The sequence below is a fragment of the Taudactylus pleione genome, unplaced genomic scaffold (genome assembly GCF_031769625.1).
Source record: "Taudactylus pleione unplaced genomic scaffold, aTauple2 ptg000080l, whole genome shotgun sequence".
Classification (NCBI taxonomy): domain Eukaryota; kingdom Metazoa; phylum Chordata; class Amphibia; order Anura; family Myobatrachidae; genus Taudactylus; species Taudactylus pleione.
In genome coordinates this window covers 5,168,550-5,180,315 of record NW_028284482.1, presented here as the reverse complement: position 1 = coordinate 5,180,315, position 11,766 = coordinate 5,168,550, and positions in this window count along the sequence as shown.

Here is an 11,766-nt window from a genome sequence, read left to right as displayed (position 1 = left end):
TTATGAGTGCTTCCATGAAGTATTTGGGCTCAGACTGAGAATAGTGCAGACAGAGGTGGTGCTCAACCATCCATCCATCACCCGAAGTCGTGCAAGTCTTTCCAAGTCATACTTCTGAGGAACCTGTAACTGCAACTTTTAACAAAATCAGGTTCAATGTTTCTGCTGTTTCTGGTCGCCAATATCAAAATATCAGGTAGGTATATTACTGTAGCCTGTTTGGCCAACTTAGTTTGCTGGAGCAGTTCCTCTTCTGGGGTATGTTCTCTGATATGTGCTTTTGACCTTACTTAAAACTAAATTTGTCAGCATTTGAAAAGCAGCAAACAAAAAATCTAATACAAACTATGTATAATCTATCTATAATTTACAATAACATAACTTATCGAAAAAGATTTCATTAATTCAAAACAATTATTATCATTAAAGAAAGATGAAAAATAAAAAAAAGTAATCATAATTGTCATCTTCCTGTGTCTCACTAGTCCCCTGTGGTTGCTAGCTGAACTACATATAGTATTTGCATTAGGGATGTGCAGGCTCAGACCCTTCCAATTTGCATATGCTGTGCTGCTGGAGCTTCTCTCATATGCCAGCATCATCCCCCACAGTACTTCTCCCTCCTCTTGAATACATGAGAAACAAAGTGACATCTGGATTCAATCTTAACTAACTGCTGTAATGTAGCAGAGTTAACACAAGAACTAAGTTACGGTACTTTTAAATTCCTGCTGTCTATCACCTTTTAAGTATAATACAATAACACCTAAAAATCCTCTCAATTGTTTAAATATCTTTAGTACAGGCACTTTTTGTACGACTTTTTCCCTTCCCCGACCTTGGGGTCCAGACATACCCTTTTGGTTAGGTTGGGTTGGAGCTTTGAACCAAAAAAATTGTTTCTGTTTATTTTACTTAATCCTAAACTTTAATATTGATTTGAGTATCTTAATCAAATCAGTTAGAAGCATACAAATAAATATCCTGGCATGTTTTAAGTAGTGTCAGTGTAATTCTAGTTGCATGCCTGTAAACAAAATTAGTTTCAACATCCTGACTTTTCCAAGGGTGATAGTACTTATCAATCCATCAATCCCTTGATCTGTGTCTATTTTAACAGTTTCTCATGATATTATACAACTGAGGATAATTTCTCTTCTATAATGGGTATATTATCACATTCCCTTACACTCCAGAACTTGGAACATCTGGAGTGGATTATTGGATTTTTTTCTTTTCATTTAAAGCTTACTTGACCTGCGCAACTGTATTGGCAATATGCATTCCTATGGCTGCTTCTGATTAATTAAGTCCAGTCATATCTAAACAACAGCCCCTATTCTACCTATATTCTTAGATTTGTAAAATTATGTTCTTGTTGGTTGTCTAAAACCATTAACATTTTAATTTGTAAACATGCATCATTCAACAGTTTAAAGAAATCATGAACTGATAAAACATTTTGTTAGGGAAATTTTACATCACTTTTACTATTATTAATCCCTTCTGCAGCAATCAAAAATAATTACTGATTCTTTTAGAATTACAATATGGCTCTTGATCTCACAAGTTACAGAAACAATATCCATTTTCCTAGAAAATAACAAATAAAGCATTTTGTTACTAATGCATTCAACATCAATCCTTTTTCCAATCTTGCAATGCACATTTTTTTATTTAAGGGCGTCCCCATGAAAAAATGGCAACTCACTCACATTAACCCTTTCAATTCCTGCACAACTTCTACACAATTCCCAGTACACCTTCACTACGCACAATCATTCACACACGTCACATCTGATCAACACAATTGTTCCAACCAACTCTACTTTCTCAAGTTCACTCGACTCTCTTTCATCACATACACATGCATATGGGCCCATCTCATTCACAAGCAAACATTCAGTTACAGCACGGCAGCCATTTTCTGTGACGTCCTGGATTCCATTGTCATCAGCAAAGCACCTCTATCACAGCATGCCTTCACAATACAAATGAAATATACATTTTAAGAAGAAAAGAAAAACAAAACAAACAAAACACTAGTTATATAAAACGCAACATTCCTCTTCAGTGATAATTAAGTAAGTGGGCATCTGGGGGTCATTTCTATATTCTTATTCACATTTATTACATTTCTCAATCAGACCTTTCAGTCATCTAGGTTATATTTATTAACCTCTACTTCTGCTTCTCACATCTCATTTTATGAGGTTTAAACCAGTCAGTATCTGGGGTGTCAGCCTTTTTAAACATTCATCAAATATCCTGCTTTATGATTCCCATAAAGCTTTGCTAGAACATTCCCTTGTCTAGCTTAGTCAAAGTCCCTTATGACTAAAATCAGACCTAATGGTCCCCCCTCTTATTAGATGTTACTATTCTCGTGCACAAGAATAATATCATCAAATGTTTATCTATAGGCACATCCACGCACTGACTTTTCCTGCTTCAGTTATTAACACTATTGACTGGATGTAACGTTCCTCCTATTTCTGAACACACTGCCTGACAAGGTCTCCCTCCCTTTCTGTTCCTTCAGACACTAATACATGAAAACACATTTCTGTAAATGTATCCAATCCTTCTCTGATGTACCTTTCTAAATCTAATGGAATTTCATGGCATTCTTCTATTTCATAAACAAATCACTGTGTTGCTCTTTTCTAAAGTTAAATCAGTGACTATTATCAAAGTTACTCTAACAACACAATTAGGACAGGTTTGGTACATAACAAACAGACAAACAAGACTTTAAACATTTACCTATCATTCACTGAACATATAACAGATTATAACATGTTTAAATAACAACACCTTTAGGGTGACCAATAATTACCCAAGGATTGATTCCAGCAGGACAGACCATCAACTGCAATGGGGACAGATACCAGGAGGGCACAACTTTTCTGTTTACTCACCCGTGAAATTGTCCTGGCAACTCTGTCCCCAGAGCACGATCTCACATCTGTCCTGTGGTCAACACTGCTGGGCATCTCAGTGGGAATCTCCATGTTGTCAGTTCTCCTCACTAGCTATGGCCAGCGAATTAGTTCTTTATTGGTCACCCTCAGAGTCTTGTTTGCTAAAGGCTACATATGTTCATGTGAAAGAATGAGACATGGGACACAACTTCATGTACCACAAGCATCTCCATCTCTCTGCTCTGCTTTATTCAACAGACAGTCTCCTTTATAGATTCCATCTAACACATGGTATTCATTATCTGCAGTGAGACTATAGCTCTGTTTAAACATTGGAATCGCATACCTTACCATATATGTAAAACGACAGCGCTGCACGTGCTCATCACACCACCGCATGCAGCACAGGTTTCACCTGCACTGCATCCACGGACATGAGCCACTGAAACAGTGCACGTCCCCCACCGCGGCATCATACTGGACTTTGAGAAGAACTGATCCCACACCAACGGACCTGGGCACCTACCGGTAGGTCAGCACCCATTCTCCTCACCAGTGCTGGACACCGCAAAGTGGGAGCACCCATGATCACCTCCAACAGGGCATCCCAGTTCAGAAGTCTGTCGACCATAGGTCCAACAGGGAAGCATGCAGTAGTCAGGACCGCATGTCAAGGAGCCCCCTGAAAGGGTTGACCCCACTGTGGATACGCCCTGTCACCCCAAATTACCAACAACTGGGCAGTGTGTGCTGCCACGAACCATCTAAGAGACATTTATCTTCCAGGAGCACTGTGCCTCCTACTGAGTAACTACCACCCTCTATGTGCACACACAGATACAAATAAACGTGTTTGCTTCTTCCACCATCCATCCAGCCTCCAGTATTTCTGTTCTACCAAAACACATCCACCACAACACACAGCCATCTGCTCCCCCCAACCTCGCCCCATTTTTTTCCCTCCTCCCTCTCCCCACCAATACACACAACCAAGGAGCGCACGTACCTTCCAATCTTACCATATCTATCCAATAGTAGGATCAGGTACCCCTACTGTACGGTGCAGCACCATACACACCTGGACCCCCCCTCTCTCTCTCTCTCCCCCCTCCCTCCTTTTTCTTTCCTCACACCTTCCCTACCCTCCATCATCCAACCCCCTATATCCCACAACACCACCACCACCCCGAAGCTCATCCCAAACCCAGTATTACCGGATGTATAGGCTTGATTGGCCTTTTGCTGCTCCTCCATCCTCTGAAGCATATAGAGGGTTGAGTTCCACCGCATCACAATCTCTTGCTTCAGGTGATGGCAGGGCAGGTTCAAGACTGTTTGCTCACGCTCCAGTCTTCGGCACGCAGTCGCTGAATGGCGAAAGTGGCCAGAAATTTTTCGGGCCACCCAAAGCATCTCCTGCATGTCCTTGTTGATTTTCAGAAAATTCTGCACCACCAAATTTATTGTGTGAGCAAAACATGGGACATGCTGGAATTTGCCCAGATGTAATACCCGCACAATACTGGTGGCATTGTCAGATATCACAAATCCCCAGGAGAGACTAAGTGGGATAAGCCATTGGGCGATGATTTCCCTCAGTTTCTCTAAGAGGTTGTTGGCGGTGTGCCTCTTACTGAAACAGGTAATGCACAGCATAGCCTACCTTGGAATGAGCTGGCGTTTCTGAGCTGCTGCTACTGGTGATGCTGTTGCTGCATAAGGTGATACATCTACCCAGTGGGCTGTCACAGTCATATAGTCCTTAGTCTGCCCTGTTCCACTTGTCCTCATGTCTGTGGTTAAGTGGACATTGGGTACAACCGCATTTTTGAGGACACTTTTTCTGACGTCTCTGTACATTCTCGGTATCGCCTGCCTAGTGAAGTAGAATCTAGACGGGATTTGGTACCGGGGACACGCTACCTCCATCAATTGTCTAAATCACATTGCACTAATGGCGGATACCGGATGCACGTCTAACACCAACATAGCAGTCAAGGCCTCAGTTATACGCTTTGCTTCAGGATGACTGCTGTCGTACTTCATCCTCCTCCCTAAGGACTGTTGGAGGGTCAATTGCTTAGTAAAAGAAGTAGTGGTGTTCCTACTTCCTCTCTGGGATGATGGACGACTCCCAGCAGCAGCAGCAGCAGTAGGCGTAGCAATGCAGGATCCTCCGGAGGAATCCCAGATAGGAGAGGTCATGCCAGTGACATGGCCTGCAGGACTACTTCCGATCCTGACTGAGGAGGAAATTGACGAGGAGGGAGTTGACTGTGTGGTTTGCAGGTGTTTGGATACAACAGGACAAAGGGATTTAGGTGTCCCTGGACTGCTTACGGTCTTAGCCAAAGTTTCTGAACTTGACAGTAACTTATGAATGCGCTGCAGGTGACGTATAAGGGAGGATGTTCCTAGGTGGTTAACATTCCTACCCCTACTTATTCTACCTTTACATATGGCAAGACAGTTGTCCAGATTTCTATAGAAATATTTCCAGACCAAAGAGGTGGAATGTTTGGTCTGATGCCCAGGCATGACCGTGATGGGCTTTTTCATCCCACGGACAACAACTGTCTCCCCTGGTGCCTGATTTAAACAAACCACATCACCATCAGAATCTTCCTCATCAACTTCCTCCTCAGCGCCAGCTACACCAATATCCTCATCCTGTTGTACTTCAACAGTGAAATCTTCAATTTGAATATCAGCAACTGGACTGTGGGTGCTCCTTCCAGCACTTGCAGAGGGCGTGCAAATGGTGGAAAGAGCCACCTCTTTCCATCCAGTGTTGGGAAGGTCAGGCATCGCAACCGCCGCCACACTCGGACTCTCCTTGGGGATTTGTGATATCTTCTTAGAACACACAGTTATTTGCTATGCTTTTGCCAGCTTAACTCATTTGATTTTTGTAGCAGGAGCAGAGCTTCCATCGTCATGTGAAGCTGAACCACTAGTCATGAACATAGGGAAAGACCTTAGCCGTTCCTTGTCACTCCATGTCGTAAATGGTATACTGGCAAGTTTACGTTTCTCCACAGATGATTTAAAAGTATTTTAGGTCATTTTCCTGAACTTTGTCATTTGGGATTTTATACGACATTGGGCATCGGCCTTGGCAGACGACGTTGATGGCATTTTATCGTCTATGTCATGACTAGTGGCAGCAGCACTAGGAGGAAGTGGTTCTTGATCTTTCCCTATTTTATTTTTATCTGACAAATTTTTGTCCTCCATTTATGTGATATTGATATTTGCGTGCGGCTAAGGCGCACACATACACAGAAAAATATTTTTTTATTTTTTTGGGGATGGAGAGCACTTTGGGGGTTACCCTTCAACAGACGAGCCAGCCGGCCCTTGATTTATGACACAGGCAAACGCTTGGCTCTGCTATTTTGTTGATACATGTGTGCCTACTGCACGCACAATTCACAAACACAGAAAAAATGTATTTTTTATTTTTTTTGGAGCGCACTTTGGGGGTTACACCACCCTTCAACAGACGAGCCAGCCGGACCTTGATTTATGACACAGGGGCATGCTTGGCGCTGCTACTTTGTTAATGCACGTGCGGCTACTACGCACACAATTCATAAAAGAATTGTTTTTTTGCACTTGGGGGGAGCACCCCTGATGGACAGATCACCCCCTGGACAACACTACAGCACCCCTTTAGGACTACAGCCTTTATTGGACACTGCATAACACAGCCCAGCCAGCCCCTATGGACATTGGAGTATACACTGGGCCTGATTCAGAGCCGCTCGCAAAAAGCGAGCACTCGCTCTGAATCAGGGCGGCCGCTTTTATTTCTAAAACTGGCCTCCTGGCCGCTCGCATAGCTGTGGTTGACCATCCACAGCTTTTGCGAGTGGCCAGGTGATGGTCGTGATGGTCACGACTATCGGGCTTGCGACGAGACCCTTGTGGTAGGGTCTCATTCTTGCAAGCCCCAGTGAGCTTCTGGCTCTAATAGAGCCAGAAGCTCACCACTGACATCACTCGTGATGTCAGTGGGGCCGCCCCTAAATGTCAGGCGTTCCTTCGGGACACGCCTACCAAACAGGGCAAGCTGTCGATCAACATCGACAGCCGCCCCTTTTGGATGCGAGCTCCGGAACGAGTAACGCTCGTCCATCAACCCGCTTGCGAGCAGGTCTGAATCAGGCCCACAGCTCCTATGGACAACTGACTGCACAACACAGTCCAGCCCGGTGGCGGATCCAGGGGGGGGATCAGGGCGATCGCCCCCCATACCACACACAGCTCTAGCCCTGTCACAGTCCACCTACTGATCCTGCAGGCAGCAGAGGCTGGGGTCAGTTGCCAGCATCAGCCGGGACCTGGACGCGCCGGGCACATACAATTAGGGGTGGAGAGACAGCACACAGTCAGCCAGAGAAGTGGAGTGACATGGGATTTGTAGTTTTTTTGTGTACTGCTCAGACTCTGAGCAGTAAAGATAAACTACAAATCCGATGAGTCACAGCGTCTTTTTCAAAGATGGCCGCCGCTGGAGCAACCCAGCATGTGGATAGGAAGAATAAAGTAAGACTGACATGCTGACAGGACTGGTGGTACACATTACAGACCACTTAGTCAGAACTTGAAGAGGGAGGGACCCTCCGCCATCAGGTAGGACCATCCAGTGGCTGATTCATATGTGTGTTTCAGATACCATGGTGATGGTAAAATAAATAAAAGGCTCCTGTTTTAAAATATGCTATAGAGTTTAGGTTTTTTTTTTGCATGTATGTGTGTGTGTGTTATGTTTATGTTTATGTATGTATTTGTGTGTGTTATGTATGTATATATGTTTGTGTCGCGTATATATATATATATATATATATATATATGTGTGTGTTATGTATGTATATATGTGTGTGTCATGTGTATATATACTATATACAGTCAGGTGCATAAATATTGGGACATTGACAGAATTTTCATATTTTGGCCTCTATTCACCACCACAATGGCTTTGAAATGAAACAAACAAGATGTGCTTTAACTGCAGACTTTCAGATTTAATTTGAGGGTAATTACATCCAAATCAGGTGAACGGTGTAGGAATTACGGTTTCTATATGTGCCTCCCACTTTTTAAGGGGCCAAAAGTAATGGGACAAACTAAACAATCCTAAATCTAACTTTCACTTTTTAATACGCCTGAGGTCTGGAACGCATAGACATCACCAGATGCTGTGTTTCATCCCTGGTTATGCTCTGCCAGGCCTCTACTGCAAATGTCTTCAGTTCCTGCTTGTTCTTGGGGCATTTTCCCTTCAGTTTTGTCTTCATCAAGTGAAATGCATGCTCAATCGCATTCAGGTCAGGGGATTGACTTGGCCATTTCATAACATTCCACTTTTTAGCCTTAAAAAACTCTTTGGTTGCTTTTGCAGTATGCTTTGGGTCATTGTCCATCTGCACTATGAAGTGTGGTCCAATGAGTTCTGAAGCATTTGACTGAATATGAGCATATAATATTGCCCAAAACACTGCAGAATTCATTCACATATAGAAACCGTTGTAATTCCTATACCGTTCACCTGATTTGGTGGTAATTACCCTCAAATTATATCTGAAAGTCTGCAGTTAAAGAACATCTTGTTTGTTTAATTTCAAAGCCATTGTGGTGGTGAATAGAGGCCAAAATATGAAAATTCTGTCAATGTCCCAATATTTATGCACCTGACTGTATGTATGTATATATATATATATATATATACATATGTGTGTGTGTGTGTGTGTGTGTGTGTGTGTGTGTTATGTTATGTGTGTGTGTATATATATATATATATATATATATATATATTTATATATATCTATGTACGTGTGTGTGTATGTATATATATATATATATATATATATATATATATATAATTTATTGTTACCAGTTATTTATATAGCCCACACATATTCCGCAGCGCTTTACAGAGAATATTTGGCCATTCACATCAGTCCCTGCCCCAGTGGAGCTTACAATCTATGGGCCTGATTCAGAGCCGTTCGCTATTTGTGGTCGCTCGTTTAAAAACAAGGGGTGGCTATTCAAATGATCCGTACGCACATTGCAGTCTGTTCACACCTCTAAGTCTGAACGAGCGAGCAAAACATACGCTCGTTTATTTGTTAAAAACGCCCCCTGGCCGCTCGCATCCTACGTCATGTCCGCTATTTATTAGATTAATCGAGTACATCGACCAGCGTATGAACTGCTCGCTATTCTTGTGGTTGGTGTTTGCTACCACAAATTTGCGAGCAGTTCTGGCTATAAAATAACCCAGTGACGTGGTCAATGACGCTGCTGTTTTAAATATGCACACCCATAAAACGCCCGTTTTGACCTTTAAGCACGCCTGCGTTCGGATCTCCACTCCCCATTTTCAAACACCTTCTCCTGTTACCACCCACATACGCCTCATTATGTCACTCAAAATAGCAGGCCCTCGCTATATTGCGTACCAACGATTTTCGGCCGCACTGACTGGTTCGCGCATGCGTACTAAAAACCGTACGCATGCGCAGATGTGCAAACATCGCTCGGAACGAGCGTACTGCCGCTAACGAGCGGCTCTGAATGAGGGCCTATATTCCCTATCACATGCACACACACATACACACTAGGATTAATTTGTGTTGGGAGCCAATTATATATATATAGTGACTTATGAATATATATGTATGTCTGTTATGTGCATGTGTATATATATATATATATGTATGTCAGGGTTGCCTACCTGTAACATTCTCTTCCCGGGAGAAGCCCGGGTAAGAGAAGCAGCAGGGGGCCGATGGGGGCGGGGCTTGATGATTTGTGTCATTAAGCCCCGCCCCCTCACGGTAAAATTGCCGCGATTGGGCACAATTTACATAGGGGGCGGGGCCAAATGCTGTGATTCATGCAGAATCACAGCTTAAGCCCCTCCCCCTTCATGGAGACCCGCGATTGCCGCGGGTATTCTCCTAATTCTGCCTACTTCACTAGGAAGTGGGCAGAATGCGGGAGAAATGCCTACCCTTCCGGGGGTGCGGGGGGTTACCCCAAAAATCGGGAGCCTCCCGCGAAAACCGGGAGGGTAGGCATGTATGATGTATGTATATATATAATGTGTGTGTTATGTATATATGCGAGTGTGTGTTATGTATATGTGTGCGTTATGTATATATGTGTATGTGTGTTATGTATGTGTATATATATATATATATATATATATATATGTGTGTGTGTGTTATGTATATACGTGTGTTTTATATATATATATTAGGGGTGAGCGGGTTCGGATTTCTGAAATCCGAACCCCCCCGAGCCCCCCCGATCCGAGGCAGATCCGAGTCAGGCTCGACTTTTCCCGCCTGACTCGGATCTGAAATCGAGGCAAAACGTCATCATCCCGCCTTCCGGGTCTCGCGGGTTTTGGATCCTATATAAGGTACCCGCGTCGGCGCCATTTTCTCACTCGGCTGTGGACAGTGAAGAGGGAGGGTGGGAGTTAGGGCTGGCTGGGCTGTGTAGTGTAGTGTAGTGCAGAGTAGTGTTGTGCTGTGCTGTGCTGCGCTGTGCTGCTGTTGTCCATAGGGGCTGTGTCCACTACTTCAAAGTCCATAGGGGCTGGCTGTGTTGTGCTGTGCTGCTGTTGTTAATAGGGGCTGTGTCCACTACTTCAAAGTCCATAGGGGCTGGCTGGACTGTGTTGTGCAGTCAGTTCTCCATAGGGGCTGTGTCCACTCCAAAGTCCTGTGCAGTGTCCCAGTCGTAAAGGGGTGCTGTAGTGTTGTCCAGGGGGTGCTCTGTCCATTAAGGGTGCTCCCCCCAAGTGCTAAAAAAAATAATATATTTTCTGTGTTTGTGAATTGTGTGCGCAGTAGCCACACGTGCATCAACAAAGTAGTGCCAAGCGTGCGCCTGTGTCATAAGTAAAGGGCCAGCTGGCTTGACCGTTAATGGGTGCTGTAACCCCCAAAGTACACTCCAGTCCAAACCAAAAAAAAAATATTTTCTGTGTTTGTGAATTGTGTGCGCAGTAGCCGCACGTGCATCAACAAAGTAGTGCCAAGTGTGCGCCTGTGTCATAAGTAAAGGGCCGGCTGGCTTGACCGTTAAAGGGTGCGGTAACCCTCAAAGTACACTCCAGTCCAAACCAAAAACAAAAATATTTTCTGTGTTTGTGAATTGTGTGCGCAGTAGCCGCACGTGCATCAACAAAGTAGTGCCAAGCGTGCGCCTGTGTCATAAGTAAAGGGCCGGCTGGCTTGACCGTTAAAGGGTGCTGTAACCCCCAAAGTACACTCCAAACCAAATAACAAAATATTTTTTCTGTGTTTGTGAATTGTGTGCGCAGTAGCCGCACGTGCATCAACAAAGTAGTGCCAAGCGTGCGCCAGTGTCATAAGTAAAGGGCCAGCTGGCTTGACCGTTAAAGGGTGCTGTAACCCCCAAAGTACACTCCAGTCCAAACCAAAAAAAAAATTATTTTCTGTGTTTGTGAATTGTGTGCGCAGTAGCCGCATGTGCATCAACAAAGTAGTGCCAAGCGTGCGCCTGTGTCATAAGTAAAGGGCCGGCTGGCTTGACCGTTAAAGGGTGCTGTAACCCCCAAAGTACACTCCAAACCAAATAACAAAATATTTTTTCTGTGTTTGTGAATTGTGTGCGCAGTAGCCGCACGTGCATCAACAAAGTAGTGCCAAGCGTGCGCCTGTGTCATAAGTAAAGGGCCAGCTGGCTTGACCGTTAAAGGGTGCTGTAACCCCCAAAGTACACTCCAGTCCAAACCAAAAAAAAAAATATTTTCTGTGTTTGTGAATTGTGTGCGCAGTAGCCGCACGTGCATCAA